This window comes from Myotis lucifugus, unplaced genomic scaffold, assembly GCF_000147115.1.
Source record: "Myotis lucifugus unplaced genomic scaffold, Myoluc2.0 scaffold_5, whole genome shotgun sequence".
NCBI lineage: Eukaryota > Metazoa > Chordata > Mammalia > Chiroptera > Vespertilionidae > Myotis > Myotis lucifugus.
The window spans coordinates 3384010-3398403 of NW_005871053.1; the positions used below are offsets into that span (position 1 = coordinate 3384010).

At 37.7% G+C, this 14394-nt stretch overlaps 1 pseudogene; it reads right to left on the reverse strand.

The window, feature by feature from the left end:
- Positions 1–11675: 11675 nt before the first annotated feature.
- LOC102430159 lies at positions 11676–13165 on the reverse strand (annotated as a pseudogene).
- Positions 13166–14394: the final 1229 nt, after the last annotated feature.

Sequence of the window (14394 nt, forward strand, 5' to 3'; positions counted from 1 at the left end):
TGATCCATTTCTGGTTAATTAACTGAAAGAGATGGAAAAGTGCAAAGAGTAATTTTCTGGAATTTATAATGATTTAAACACGGACTGACTCATTAGGGCTTTATAAACACATTATGTGATATTGGAAACACTGCTAATCAAATGACTTCAATTCTAGGACTTAAAACTAACACGTAAGGCAGTCCTTGTGGAGAGCAGACAGTGGTCCTTCCACGTTAGTAACCACTGGTGAAGGCTTCTAGAAAGGAGAATCCCCATAGGCCACCTGAGAGATCGCAGGCACAGGAGGGGAGCCCAGGGCTCTTCATTCGGAACAAGCATTCGGAACAAGCCCCCATTTTGGGAAAGGTCAAAGGGCTCCTTTCTGGTTCTTCTTTTGACAAGTAGCATTGCCATCTTCCTCTTTCACCTTTTCTGCTCCAAAATATTTAAAGAGGTAGATAGTTGAAATGGACATTGGCCAGAGTGGGCAGGGAGACAAATATCAACTCCCTTTATATTCTTAAGTTTAAGGCCCTTAAAGTGTACTTGGCTTTTGTGTGTGTGGTTCTCTGTTATTTTAATGCAAAGCGACTTGGTCCAAAAGACCTGAGTGTCTAACTTTTCAAACATTATTTATTCGCCGAGTCTTGAAAACCCAAACAGTAATTTGGCTTAATTTACAGGGGTGCAGTGATGCTGAAATGTAATAGCATAAGCAACATGATAAGTGTGAAGCAAGTGGAAAATCATATCTCTAGGACTCAATTTTATTTACTAAATATAGATAAAATATTCTGAAGACAAATGTCTACACTTTATTTTTTTTACTATGGGCAGTTTTTAAAAAATATTAAAAAAGGGAAACATACTACTACAAGCTCTAAACAAGAATTTGAATTCGAATTATCTACCTGAACAAGTATATTCATACATCTTTCATTGCTTGATGAATTAGATATGACCAGAAAGACCCACTTCTCCAGCCAGATCTATAAATATAGTATCTTTTCTATTTCTTTAGTTGATTACTTGACCCCCCCACCTTCTCTATTGCCATTAGCCATCTAGGCAGAAGTCCAGAATCTCCCCTTTAGGGCACCCTTGGGGCAGTTGTCCAGTCTTCCTGAGGTTTACTCAGGTCCAAAGTTGTTGGAGCTGCTTTCAGGCATGAGGTGGTGAGCAGTGGGACATGCTGATCAGTTCACTATAGGTTCCTGACTCAGGGCTGCCCTTGTTGCTGTGTCCACCACAGAATACTGCTACTGTAATTTGTATGCAAGGACTATCCCTTTCCATTCAGTCATGAAATCTCTGTTAAGCTACATTTCTGTACTTGACATCCAGGTTATAACTTTGTATTCATATTCATATGTAGAATACTTATTTTGTGCTGTAATGGTGAAGCAAAGAGGCTTGACATGGCTTCTAGTCTCAGTCATATACTAAGGTACTTCTCAAGATTCTCTCTCATATCACAGCAACATCCTCTTTGTAGTCTTGTCTGTCCTTTTCTACCAGTGACACCCCCATCAGACTATTTCAAATTGTGAGTATTGGGAGTAAGTTAGATTGAAATCTGTTGATAGGAAAATTTTCTCTCTCCTTCCCTATGATGTCCTGTATTTCAATAAGGTATCAAGTAGCAAACCACCACAACAAACAAATGTTTTATACTCTTCACTAGGAGTAACTGGTGCCCAACTGGTATTTGTAAACTAGGACAGTCTAGGGACTCTCAAAACAAAGAATACATGCTCAAAGGTGACTTGTTTTTCTGAATCCCAACTAAACAAGGATTAGAGAGAGCCTTTGTTCAGTTTGAGTAGTCAATGATTAGCACAGAACTTTGAAATTTTTGTGTTTGAAAGCTTTTAAGTGCATTCATTTTTCTTTATTATGTATTCCGCTACTTCCTGCTACCTCACAGTCAACCTGTCATTCACATGTGCATACCTATTTAGCTATCGCAAACATTTTCCTTCATATACCTCTTCAAAATTGACCAAAACTTGACTTTTGCTTCAAAAAGGCAAAGCTTAGCTTACTAGGTACCCTGCCGCACAAATACAAACATACCTCTGAGATATTATGAGTTTGGTTCCAGACAACTGCAATAAAGTGAGTCATACACATTTTTCAGTTTCCCAGTGCACATAAAAGTTATGTTTATACTATACTTTAGTCTATTAAGTATGCAATAGCATATGTCTAAAAATGTAAAGAGCCTAATTAAAAATACTTTATTGTTTAAAAAAATGCTAACCATTATCTGAATCTTCAATGAGTCATAACCAATTCTGATGGCTGCTGACTGGTCAGGGTGGTGGCCGCTGAAGGCAGGGGTGGCTGTGGCAATTTCTTAGAATGTGACAACAATGAGGTTGGTCACATCAATTGTTTCTTCCTTTCAAGAACAATTTCTCTGTAGAATGTGACACTATTTGATAGCATTATACCCACAGTAGAGCCTCTTTCAAAATTGGAGTCAATCCTCTCAAACCCTGATACTACTTTATCAACTAAGTTTACATAATATTGAAATTTGAAAGCAGCTCCAACTTTGGACCTGAGTAAACCCCAGGAAGACTGGACAACTGTCCCAAGGGTGCCCTAAAGGGGGGATTCTGGACTTCTGCCTGGATGGCTAATGGCAATATTATGTTTGCTGTCATGTCAACAATCTAAACAGCATCTTCCAGGAGTAGATTCCATCTCACAAAATCACCTTCTTTCCTCTTCTATAAGAAGCAACTCCTTAGTTGTTAAAATTTTAACATGAGTTCACAGCAATTCAGTCACATCTTCGTCTAATTCTAGTTCTCTTGCTATTTCCACATTTGCAATTACTTCCTCCATTGAAATATCACCTTGAAGTCATCCATGAAGGTTGGAATCAACTTCTTCCAAACTCCTATCAACGGTGATATTTTGACGTCTTCCCATGAATCACAAATGCTCTTAATGGCATCTAGAATGGTGAATCCTTTCCATAAGATTTTCAGTTCACTTTACCCAGATCCATTAGAGGAATGACTATCTATGGCGGCTGTAGCTTTACAAAACGTACTTCTTAAATAATAAGACTTGAACATTGAAATTACTCCTTAATCCACGGGCTGCAGAATGGATGTTGTGTTAGCAGGCTTGAAAACAACATTAATCTTCTTGTACATCTCCATCAGAGTTCTTGGGTGATGAGGTGCATTGTCAGTGAGCAGTAATATTTTGAAAGGAATCTTTTTTTTCTGAGCATTAGGTCTCAGCAGTGGGCTTAGCATATGCAATAAACCCTGCTTTAAACAGATGTGCTGTCATCCAGGCTCTGTTGATCCATTTACAGAGAACAGGCAGAGTAGATTTAGCATAATTCTTAAGGGCCCTCGTATTTTCAGAATGGAATATGAGCACAGGCTTCAACTGCATTAGTCCCTACCAAGAGACTCAGCCTGTCTTTGAAGCTTTGAAGCCAGTCATTGACTCTAACTCTGAAAGTCCCAGATGGCATTTTCTCCCAATATAGAGCTGTTTCATCTACATAGAAAATCTGTTGTTTCGTGTGCTGCCTTTTAAAATGATCTTAGCTAGATCTTCTAGATAATGTGCTGCAGCTTCTATATCAGCACTTGCCGCTTCTCTTTGAACTTTTATGTTCTGGAGACGACTTCTTTCCTTAAATCACACAAGCCAATCTCTGCTAGCTCCAAACATGTCTTCTGAACCTTCCTCACCTCTCTCAGCCTTCATAGAATTGAAGAGAGTTAGGACCTTGCTCTGGATTAGGCTCTGACTTAAGAGAATGTTATGGCTGGTTTGCGGTTCTATCCAGATCACTAAAACTGTCTCCATATCAGCTGTTTCTCTTTTTTGTCATTTTTGTGTTCACTGGAGTATATTACTTTTTTTTTTTAATATATTTTATTGATTTTTTACAGATAGGAAGGGAGAGAGATAGAGAGTCAGAAACATCGATGAGAGAGAAACATCGATCAGCCGCCTCCTGCATATCTCCTACTGGAGATGTGCCCGCAACCCAGGTACATGCCCTTGACCGGAATCGAACCTGGGACCTTCCAGTCCACAGGCCGATGCTCTATCCACTGAGCCAAACCGGTTTCGGCGAGTATATTACTTTTAATTTCCTTCAAGAACTTTTTCTTTGCATTCACAACTCAGCTGACTGGCCTAGCTTTTGGCCTATCTTGGCTTTCCTCACTAAGCTTACTCATTTCTAGCTTTGATGTAAGTGGGAGATGTGCAACTCTTCCTTTCATTTGGATACACAGCAGCTACTATAGGGTTATTAACTGGGCTAATTTCAACATCGTTGTGTCTCAGGGAACAGGGAAACCCAAGGAGAGGGAGAGAGACTCAGGAACGGTGGTTGGTGGTGCAGTCAGAACACACTCATTTGTCAATGAAGTTTACTGTCTTATATGAGCGAGGTTCATTGTGCCCCAAAACAATGAAAATAGCAACATCAAAGATCATTTATGATAGATCTCTATGTCAAATATCATGATAATGAAGACGTTTGAAATATTGTGAGAATTACCAAAATGTGACATGGAGACAAAAAGTGAGCAAATGCTGTTTGAAATATGGCACCAATAGGCTTGGTCAATGCAGGGCTGCCACAATCTTCAATTTGTAAAAAATGCAGTATCTGCAAAATGCAGTAAAGCCAAGTGCAATAAAATGAGGTATGCTAGTATAATCCTTTTTTTAAAAAAAATGTATTTTTATTGATTTCAGAGAGCAAGGGAGAGGAAGAGAGAGATAGAAACATCAATGATGAGAGAGAATCATTGGTTGGTTGCCTTCTGCACGCCCCACACTGGAGATCGAGCACGCAAACTGGGCTTGTGCCCTGACTGGGAATTGAACTATGATCTCCTGGTTCACAGGTTGATGGTCAACCACTGAGCTACACTGGCCGGACTATAATCTTTCTTAATTGACTCTTATATGAAGAGATTTTTACATTGTCAAATATCTACGGTTTAGTTCTACACTTTATTATTCAAAATAATCTAGAGACACCAAAAAAACAAACATAAACAAAACCAAAAAACTATGAGTAAAGCACACAATACCTTGCTTATGGGTTTAAAATAGTTTTCTTTCTGCAAAAAATAAATGCTAGCTTATAAAATATTCATGTGCCCCTATGAAAATGATAATCAGTTGATGATGGTGATCACTAGATGTATAAAACCAATATTAAAGGTCATTTTCATTAATTTTTTTTCTAGACTATGGTTATTTCAGGTATAAAACTGTGAACATGAGCTTCTTTGAAGTGAAAATATCAGTAAACTAGGAAACATCGACAACGAACCTATTCTATATCTAAATAATGAGGCAAAGGCATGACCTCATTGGATTTTCATTTTCTCTTTTGCAGAGATGGGATATAATGGCCCATACTGATTTTGTGCTCATGATATGAGAAAAATATATCTTTTTAATACATTATTGAAGAATTGAACTTCTAAAAATTGTGTGCAAATTGCTTTTTATAGTTTGAATTAGAAAGCAGAGGATAAATGTTTTTAGGAAATGTATACTGAATTCTTTTATAAATGATATTCCTTCTTAATGTCTTGTATTTTTAGGTTAAGATATAATACATTTATTTCTAATAGAAAAATATGTTTAACCATATAAAAACCCCCTGAAAATTTTTTGAAAGAAAGCTATAATAATTTTTAGGACATTATCTTTTTTAATTATAGGAAGGCCAACATTCTCAATAAATCTCATAAATAACATATATATATATATATATAAAATATATTTCTTTATTGATTTCAGAGAGGAAGGGAGAGGGAGAGAGAGAGAGAGAAACATCAATGATGAGCAAAAATCATTGATCGGCTGCCTCCTGCATGCCCCCCACTGGGGATTGAGCCTGCTAACCAGGCATGTGCCCTTGGCCAGAATCGAACCCGGGACCCTTCAGTCCGCAGGCCGATGCTCCATCCACTGAGCCAAACCAGCTAGGGCTCATAAATAATATTTTTAATTGTGTAAAAAATGATTAAGTATTAGCTAACACAAAATTTTCCTTTTTATCTTTCTTGATTTTTTTTTCAGGTACTTAGGTAAACAAATATCAAGTTTAAAAAGATAAATTTGAAAAAGTTTTAGAGATTTTGGAATACTGATAAAGATATAATAAAAACAATAGTGGACAATTTAAAATAAATTTTAGTGTATAAATTATAATTTCAACTTGAAGGCAATGATAAAAAGTTATTATCAAGAAATTTGCTAAAATATTAATAATTAATAGATATAATAGTTTACTATTTGTATGTTGTTTAACAAATACAAATATTATCAAGTTTTATATTTAATGAAAAGTCAATTTGAAGCTAACTGGCACACAATCTTATCAGTGACTGAAGTTAACTATTGCTTATAAATATCGGGTGTCAAAAAATGTAAACACTTCAACAGCTGATAATTCACTTAATTTTCACTCCTTTTCACATTTAACTGATTTGAAATAATGGGTGAAGCCAGATTAAGCTTTGAACAAAGAAAATTTATCCTAAAGTGCCACTAGACTTTTTTTTAATGGGAATACATAAAAGATAAAGTTTACATTACAAAACTGGCAATAGTTGACGAGCTGAGGGCACACAAATACTGAACAAAATGATTTTTAATATTTGCGATCCCATTGCTTTGTGTTATCAGGGGTGCCTGGACCAGAACCGTCATCAGTTTGAAAACAGACATTGACCAAAAGAATTACTCATTTCTGTAGATTCTTTTAAATTTTGAAAATGAACTGTATGATAATAAATACTGACTTTATAATCATCCAAAGTGTATTTACATTTTGGGGGACACTCTGTATATTTCAAATATTGTAAAATATTTGAGTCAGGTCATTACTAGTCTCTTCATTTCATAATCACTAAGTCTACCTACAAACCCTGGGGAAGAAGAAGAAGAAAATACATGTACACCATTGGACATATATTTTATATTTATACTTAAATTACACTTAACCGATCCTTAGTTTTTTATTTTTTCCAGCCATGATGTTTATATAGTTCATTCAAGTTATATGATATTGAATCTTTATCTATAGTTTGATAAATATACATTTTGGCTCATTAGAATAAAAAATTATAAAAGAACAATGGTGATTTATTATTATAGCTAAGAGAAAAAATTACTTAATCATAAATTCATAATCTATGTTTTCCAGTATTCACTGGTTAAGTATGGCACATTTTATTCTCTCTTTTATATATAAGGTCTCTTCTCAAAAAGGAAAAAGATAAGAAAATACATTGGAAAAGTTTTTATATCTGTACTCTTTTTTTAAAAGTTCCATTAATTTTTTTTTGCTAGTTTGCAAAAGTCTTTTCTATTTTTAAAATTCTTTTCAAAAGTTTTAACACAAGACCGTTTTAACTGTGTCCTTAAATATTTTACATGCCTCTATTTTTAATGACCTGTGGTATATTTCCAGCGACAAAGTACTATTGGTTCAATTGCCTTTTCCTCTACTCCGTTTATAGTAGCAAGACCGTTTTGTCTTTTATAAACATACAAAATGACATTGTTGAGTTTTCTAGGTCTCTGAAGTGGTAATTTTTGGAGAAAATAGTTCTCCTAGTATAGCTATTGTACAAGATGACAAAGGGAGAAACAACTGCTTCTGTCCCAAAGGTACAACTGTCCACACTCAAAGTGAATGTCATTCCGAGATCAATTATGTGTTGAGAAGGAAACCACTGAAGGCATTAGACTGCATTCTCCAAAAGGAAAACAAAGGATCCTCTTACCGAAAGAGAAAAGCTTAGACTCATCCTTTTCCCATGTTGTAGGTGGCATTAATCTCACAGATACATAACTGCATTGCTCTACATTTACTTTCCAATTCGTTTCAATGGAAAGCTCTCATTGTTTCAGCTTACACAAGGCAGCAGCCTTCCTCTGGCCAAAATGACATTTATGCACAAATGCTACATTCTAACTCAACCGTTCAAAGTGAAAACAACTAAGAATTCTATTGGCTGTGGCAAACAATATGAGTTTAAAAAAATGTCAAACCATGCATCAAAATAAGCATTTTTACCTGTTTATTTGTTGAGATCATGTACCATAATAACCGAGCACCAACATTTTAATTTTCCCTTTTTGTTTAATTCAAGCAATGTTTTGTATTCTCCCCTCCCCCAAATTTGCTGGTGGGGAATTGTTCATGTCTGTGAAGAATGTTCCTTTTCAAAGAGGTGGGCTATCAATCTAAGTCACCTTGACCACGGGAACTCAGCAAACATAGAAATAGTCAGGGAGTAGCAGTACCTGGATTCCAGGCTATTCATTCACGTTAAAGCCAGTCCAACAACTGCTTGTGGATACGGATGCAGAACTAAACCACCTAAGAGACTGGGAAGAGTCATAGACTTGTCAAGCTCAGGCCAGATGGGTGGTGCCATTTTCAATGGATAAAAGCAAACTAAATATGAGGCAGACATCAAGTCCCTTAAGTGGGGCTCAGAGGGGAGAGCTCACTAGGCAAGTTTCCATATTTTTTGTTGGCATTTTGGGCCAAGACCTTACTCTAGGCATCCCAAATCCTATAATTTGAGTGTCCATATTCATTGCAAAGTTCACCAGTGTTCTTTTCCCACTGCAGGACTTTGAAAGCACATAGTAGATTGAAGGCCTTCAGGATGGGGTGGTTGGCATTAACCTAGAGACTGAAGGTATTTCAACTCGACTAACCATGCAGGGCAGGGGCTGGCAGGATTTAAAATAATATAAATACTTCAGAATTATTCCTAACAATAGAAAAAAAAACCCCACACACTGAAGATACCTTCCTATTATCTGTTAACTTGAGTAATAGGATCTTAGCTTCTTTAAGTAGATTCTGTCTTTTTTAAATCAGCAGACACTTTGAAGACCCGAAATTTCTCCCAGAGTACCCTGTTGATAAGTCTTTTACTGACTCTAGTTAGTGGTCCCCAAATTCCCCAAAACACAAAATTACTGCATCTAGTATTCAGAATGGAAGTACTATATGAAGTGACAATTTACACGACTTCACAAGACACAGTGTTAGGTCACATTTTTAGCTGGTTACCACGACTCTCGACTAACAGTATCAGTGTCTCAGCACACCAGCAGCCTCATGAAAACTAAGGCAGTATTCCCTCACCCCTCTGTTGACTGTGTCCATTGGTTAGGCTTATATGCATGCATACAAGTCCTTTGGAGGGCATGGGTGGGGGTGTGGGGGAGCAATGGGGGGATAAGGATACATATGTAATATGTTAATCAATAAAGAAATTAACAAACAACAACACCTAGGCAGTAGATTCAAATAATTGCTCTTACAGCTGAATCTTATTTCGTACTTTGTGTTAAATAAGTGTTACTTAGCACTTTATAACGTTTTACAGACTTACACCAGGAAGACTGGTCCAGACTCTAACAGTGTTACACTGAGTCATTTCTTAGTGAGTCTACCGTTTCCTTCTCGTCCTGTGCTTCTTCCTCAGCAACATGATGACAGTAATACATCCTTCAGGACTGATGAGGATTCCCTGGGATTACATGGGATAGCCCAGTGGTCGGCAAACAGAGCCAAATATCAACAGTACAACGACTGAAATTTCTTTTGAGAGCCAAATTTTTTAAACTTAAACTATATAGGTAGGTACATTGTTATTAACTTAATTAGGGTACTCCTAAGCTGGCCTTTGCTAAAAATGTCCTCAATCTGATTGAGGTACGTTCGCTGAGGTCGACCCCTTCCAACTCTCCCATCCACACTCGTCTTGTATACTTGTTTCGTCTATCTCCTTTCATTCATCCTCTCTATATGTCCAAACCATCTCAACATACCTTTCTCAATCCTCGACACTACATCTTCTTTCACTCCACAGCGTTCCCTAAAATTAACTTAATAAACTTTACTTAAAGTTTTAAGTCAACTTCGCACTGAACGTGCGCGCCCGTACAGTGGTATTTTGTGGAAGAGCCACACTCAAGTGGCCAAAGAGACGCATGTGGCTTGCGAGCCGCGGTTTGCCGACCACTGGGATAGCCAATGTCAAGCCCTTCACTTGGTGTCAGTTACAGAGTAGGCCTTGAACATTTGGTAGTTCTGTCTGCCCTTTTTCATTTTCTTAGCTTTAAGCCATTTCTCCTGAAGATTCTACATAGCTTAATGGTAAAAACTAAAAATATTGGTAGGGATATTATTTTTTATGCACATGTTTTAAATATTAATGTCAAATTTATCAATAGTTTCTTTTATGGCATACGCACTTCATATCTCTCATAGGTCCCCTGTAATCCAAGATTACAAATATATTATCTTTGGATGCTTTTTATAATTTTATCTTAGATATTCGTGTTTTTAAACTACCTAGAATATATGTTCTTTTTCTCTTGGCTCCAAATTAGGAAACTAACAATATTTGTTCCACCTCCATTTGTTTATTCTTAGTTTCATTGGTTTGGAATGTTCTTCATCATGGACTTGGTTTTCCTCCATTTATATATCAATGCATCATTGTCATTTTATTCTAATTGCTACACTTTTATTTATTTTATTTTTAAAAAATATATTTTTACTAGAGGCCCGGTGCATGAAAATTCATGCACTGGAGTGGGGGTCCCTCAGCCCAGCCTGCCCTCTCTCACAGTCTGGGAGCTCTCAGGGGCAGGAGGCGACCCAGTGATCAGGTGAAGGCAACGCCCCCCGTGAAGGCAACGCCCCCCAGTGGCTGCTGTTGCCACTGCCGGTAGCGCAAGCCTTGGCCAGCCCTGGTTACCTGAGCCTCAGGCTGGCCCTGAGTAGCTGGGCAGCTGCCATCCAAGGCTTGCCTGCACCTCAGCCAGCCTGCTTGCCTGAGCCTCAGTCAGTGGGGGGGTGCAGGAGGACCCAAGGCCCCCATTGGGGCTGAGGGGACTGGACTCCGCCACCTTGTGGTTGTGGGCGCTGCCATCTTGTGAAAGTGTGACAGTCAATTAGCATATTCTCTCCTTATTATATAGGATTGATTTCAGAGAGGAAGGGAGAGAGATAGAAACATCAATGATAAGAATCATTGATTGGCTGCCTTCTGCATGCCCCCTACTGGGGATGGAGCCCACAACCTGGGCAAGTGCCTTTGATTGGAATTGAGCCAAACTGGCTAGGGCTAATTGCTATATATATATATATTTTAAAATATATTTTATTGATTTTTTACAGAGAGGAAGGGAGAGGGATAGAGAATTAGAAACATTGATGAGAGAGAAACATCGATCAGCTGCCTTCTACACACCCCCTACTGAGGATGTGCCTGCAACCAAGGTACATGCCCTTGACCAGAATCGAACCTGGGACCCTTCAGTCTGCAGGCAGACGCTCTATCCACTGAGCCAAACCGGTTAGGGCTAATTGCTATATTTTTATAGTATATTTTAAAATCTGATGGCATAAATTCTCCACCTTCTTCCTTCTTTTGATGGTTTTGTGTGTGTGTGTGTGTGTGTGTGTGTGTGTGTGTGTGTCTACTTTTGCATCTTTTCTGTATTGTCAAGTTTTATTTTTAAAAATCGTAGGCTTTGATTTGAGATTGCATTCATTCTGTAAATACTTAGGGTGGAGAATAACTACTTTTACTATATTTTCTTTCCATTTAGAATAGGGTATTTTTTTTTAGGAGAAGTAAACTGTAGCTGCCTTGGAGAAGAGCCTCCTTCACAGAAGTTTCTCCAATGCTCCAGAGTCAAAGGAGGGTCTGCAACATTTGAAAAAGAAATTCCAGGTGTCCGTGAGGTCGACATTAGTAACGAGCGATGAGGAAATGTCAAGGTGGCTGTGAATTCGGGGAACTCAGTCTCAACATCCCTGAGAGAAGAGCCCCAAAGAGATTCCAGCTGCAGAAAGTAACGTCCTGGCAAAGTCCTGATTTCATCAGTACGATGAACACCAGAGGAACAGGTGTTGATACATTCAACACACTGTAGACAGTGGAGGAAACGGATTTTGCTTGCTAACAACTAGCTTCTGATGCCGATGTGATATATAGCCTTTGATGTGGCCCGTGTATATCAGGTTGGCTAGAATACACTGGACTTCATCGATGTCCACGTCTTCCACTTGCATGAATTTCAAAGCAACTAGAAAAGCATCCAGAGATAACTGGTGTGTTTTGAGTAACAAGTACACTTTCTTAAAAAGATTCCTGTAGGTGATGATCTTCAGCTTTTCAAGGATAAGGAAGACGCCACAGCGAATAAAGAAGGTCTCATGCTTCGCTAGAGCCTTGTTCAATAGAAGGAGATAGCCTTCGCTTACAGCTCTGGTTACTTCAGCAAACTGCATGAGATGATACTTTTTCAAAAGCTCAATGGTCGGCATATGACCCAACAGCATTTTTACTGGGAGTAAATATATCAAAATCATCCTTTTGTTCTTCTGACTTAAACGGTGACAGTGTTCAAAGGCAAAGGACAGGTACTCCTCGGCTTGTTTAAAGTCACGATCAAACATGGCCTTTCGTCCAACATAGTACCTGTATGTTACTCTCTGTGCTGTGCTATCATCATCTTTCAGATCTGAGCTGTCGATGGCTCTGATGAGAGGTTTACACAAATGGAGTCTGTTGACCTTAAAGTAAATCTTGAATAACTGACTCACCAGAAACAGCATCCCCCACTTCTTAGAATCCTCTCTACCAGCACCAGGGTCACTGGCACAGACTCGGAAACAGCTCATCAACAGCTCAGCAGCTTTTTCCAACATGTCCCCAACTTTGCTTTTTCCTTTCTTAACCAACTGCTGATCTGCATTACTGGCAAATACTCGAAGATCAAGTGCTACTGCAGACATGACAGGCAGAGCCCATTTTTCTCCTTTGTGGGCCTGAAACGCCCGCAGGAATGATTGGACGATGACAGTCTGGCATGTGTATGCCTCTGTGAAGTCGTGGTTCCCCGCTGCGTACGTGCACCTTAAATGAGCTGCAAACATTTCAGCATAAGGGGGTTCCAGAACGTGTTGACACTTCTCTTCTGGAGAGGCCAACTGAAGCCGCGGGTTGGCAACATGAGGATACTTGAAAGACACCAGCTCTGCAAAGGATTCCCCATCTCTGGTTTCAATTGCTTCATAGGCCTGCTGCAGGTACTGGTTAATAGTGATGTGCGCCATGGTGGCTCCCACGCGGCCTGTTGGGGTCCAGCCCCAGCAGGTCCAGGGGTTCCCAAAGGTGTGGATGGAGTCGGCGAAGAAGGAAGGAAATGAGGCAGCGTTCAGTTGATCATCATAGCCAGGTTCTCGGTATGTTTTTTTTTTTAGTTAACTATATCCTCTTTTACATCCCACAGTAAAGTTTTTATTATAGATATTATACATTTACATTAATTTTATTCCTAGATATTTTCTTTCATTTGCTGTTATTTTCAATTATGACTAGGACTTTTATTCATTACACTTTCAAATTTGTCATTCCTGATGTTTAGATAGATATTCTTCATCAAGTTAGAAAACTTTGTTCTTGTATTACACATTTGTCAGATATAAGAACTATTATAAATAGTTGTCACTTTTAATAAGTTGATTTTTCATTAACTGCAATGATTTTATTGCTTTCACCCTTTAATTTTAAAAATGTAAATTACATTAAAATACTTTGTGGTGTTGAACCTTCCTTCCATTTCTGGTGTCAGACAACTTTTAATACACTGCTATATTAAACCTATTAAATTAGCATTTAGAAATTTTACAGCCGTAAATAAAAGTAGGTATGTCTATGGTCTCATTTTTTGTGTCAGGTTTGTCTAATTTAGGCATCCAGGTGATAAATTTATTTTACAAATATATGGGAATGTTTCTCCCCAAGCTTTAAAAATGTATTATCTCTACAAATTTCTAAAATTTCCAAAATCCCCCTAAAAATATTCATTGTATACTTAAATTCTTATTTAACTGGGCATCTTGTACTTTTATTTACTAAATATGAAAATCATTGCTTAGAATAAACAATGCCAGGCATGTAGTAAACACTTTATAAATGTAAATATGAGTGGCTTGATGATTTCACTGCTTTGAGATCAGATTATGGACTAAATTTTAATAAATGTTCCCTCGGGTGCAAAGTTCCTCATATATTCATTATTTATAAAACCAATTTTGATAATTGTGGTTTTGAGTTCTAAATAGCTTTAATTATTTTTAGTTTACTTGATCTGTCAATTTGTAAGCAAGATATATTAAAATTTCTGACTATACTGTATACTTATTAATTTCACTTGCCTTTCTCTCCATTTTTGTTTTATATATTTTTGCTGCTAAGAACTTAAACTATGAAGAGTATGTATCATTTTATATTGTTTCTTTCATCTCTATTTATCATTCTTTTTCTTTTCTTGTTGCTCTTG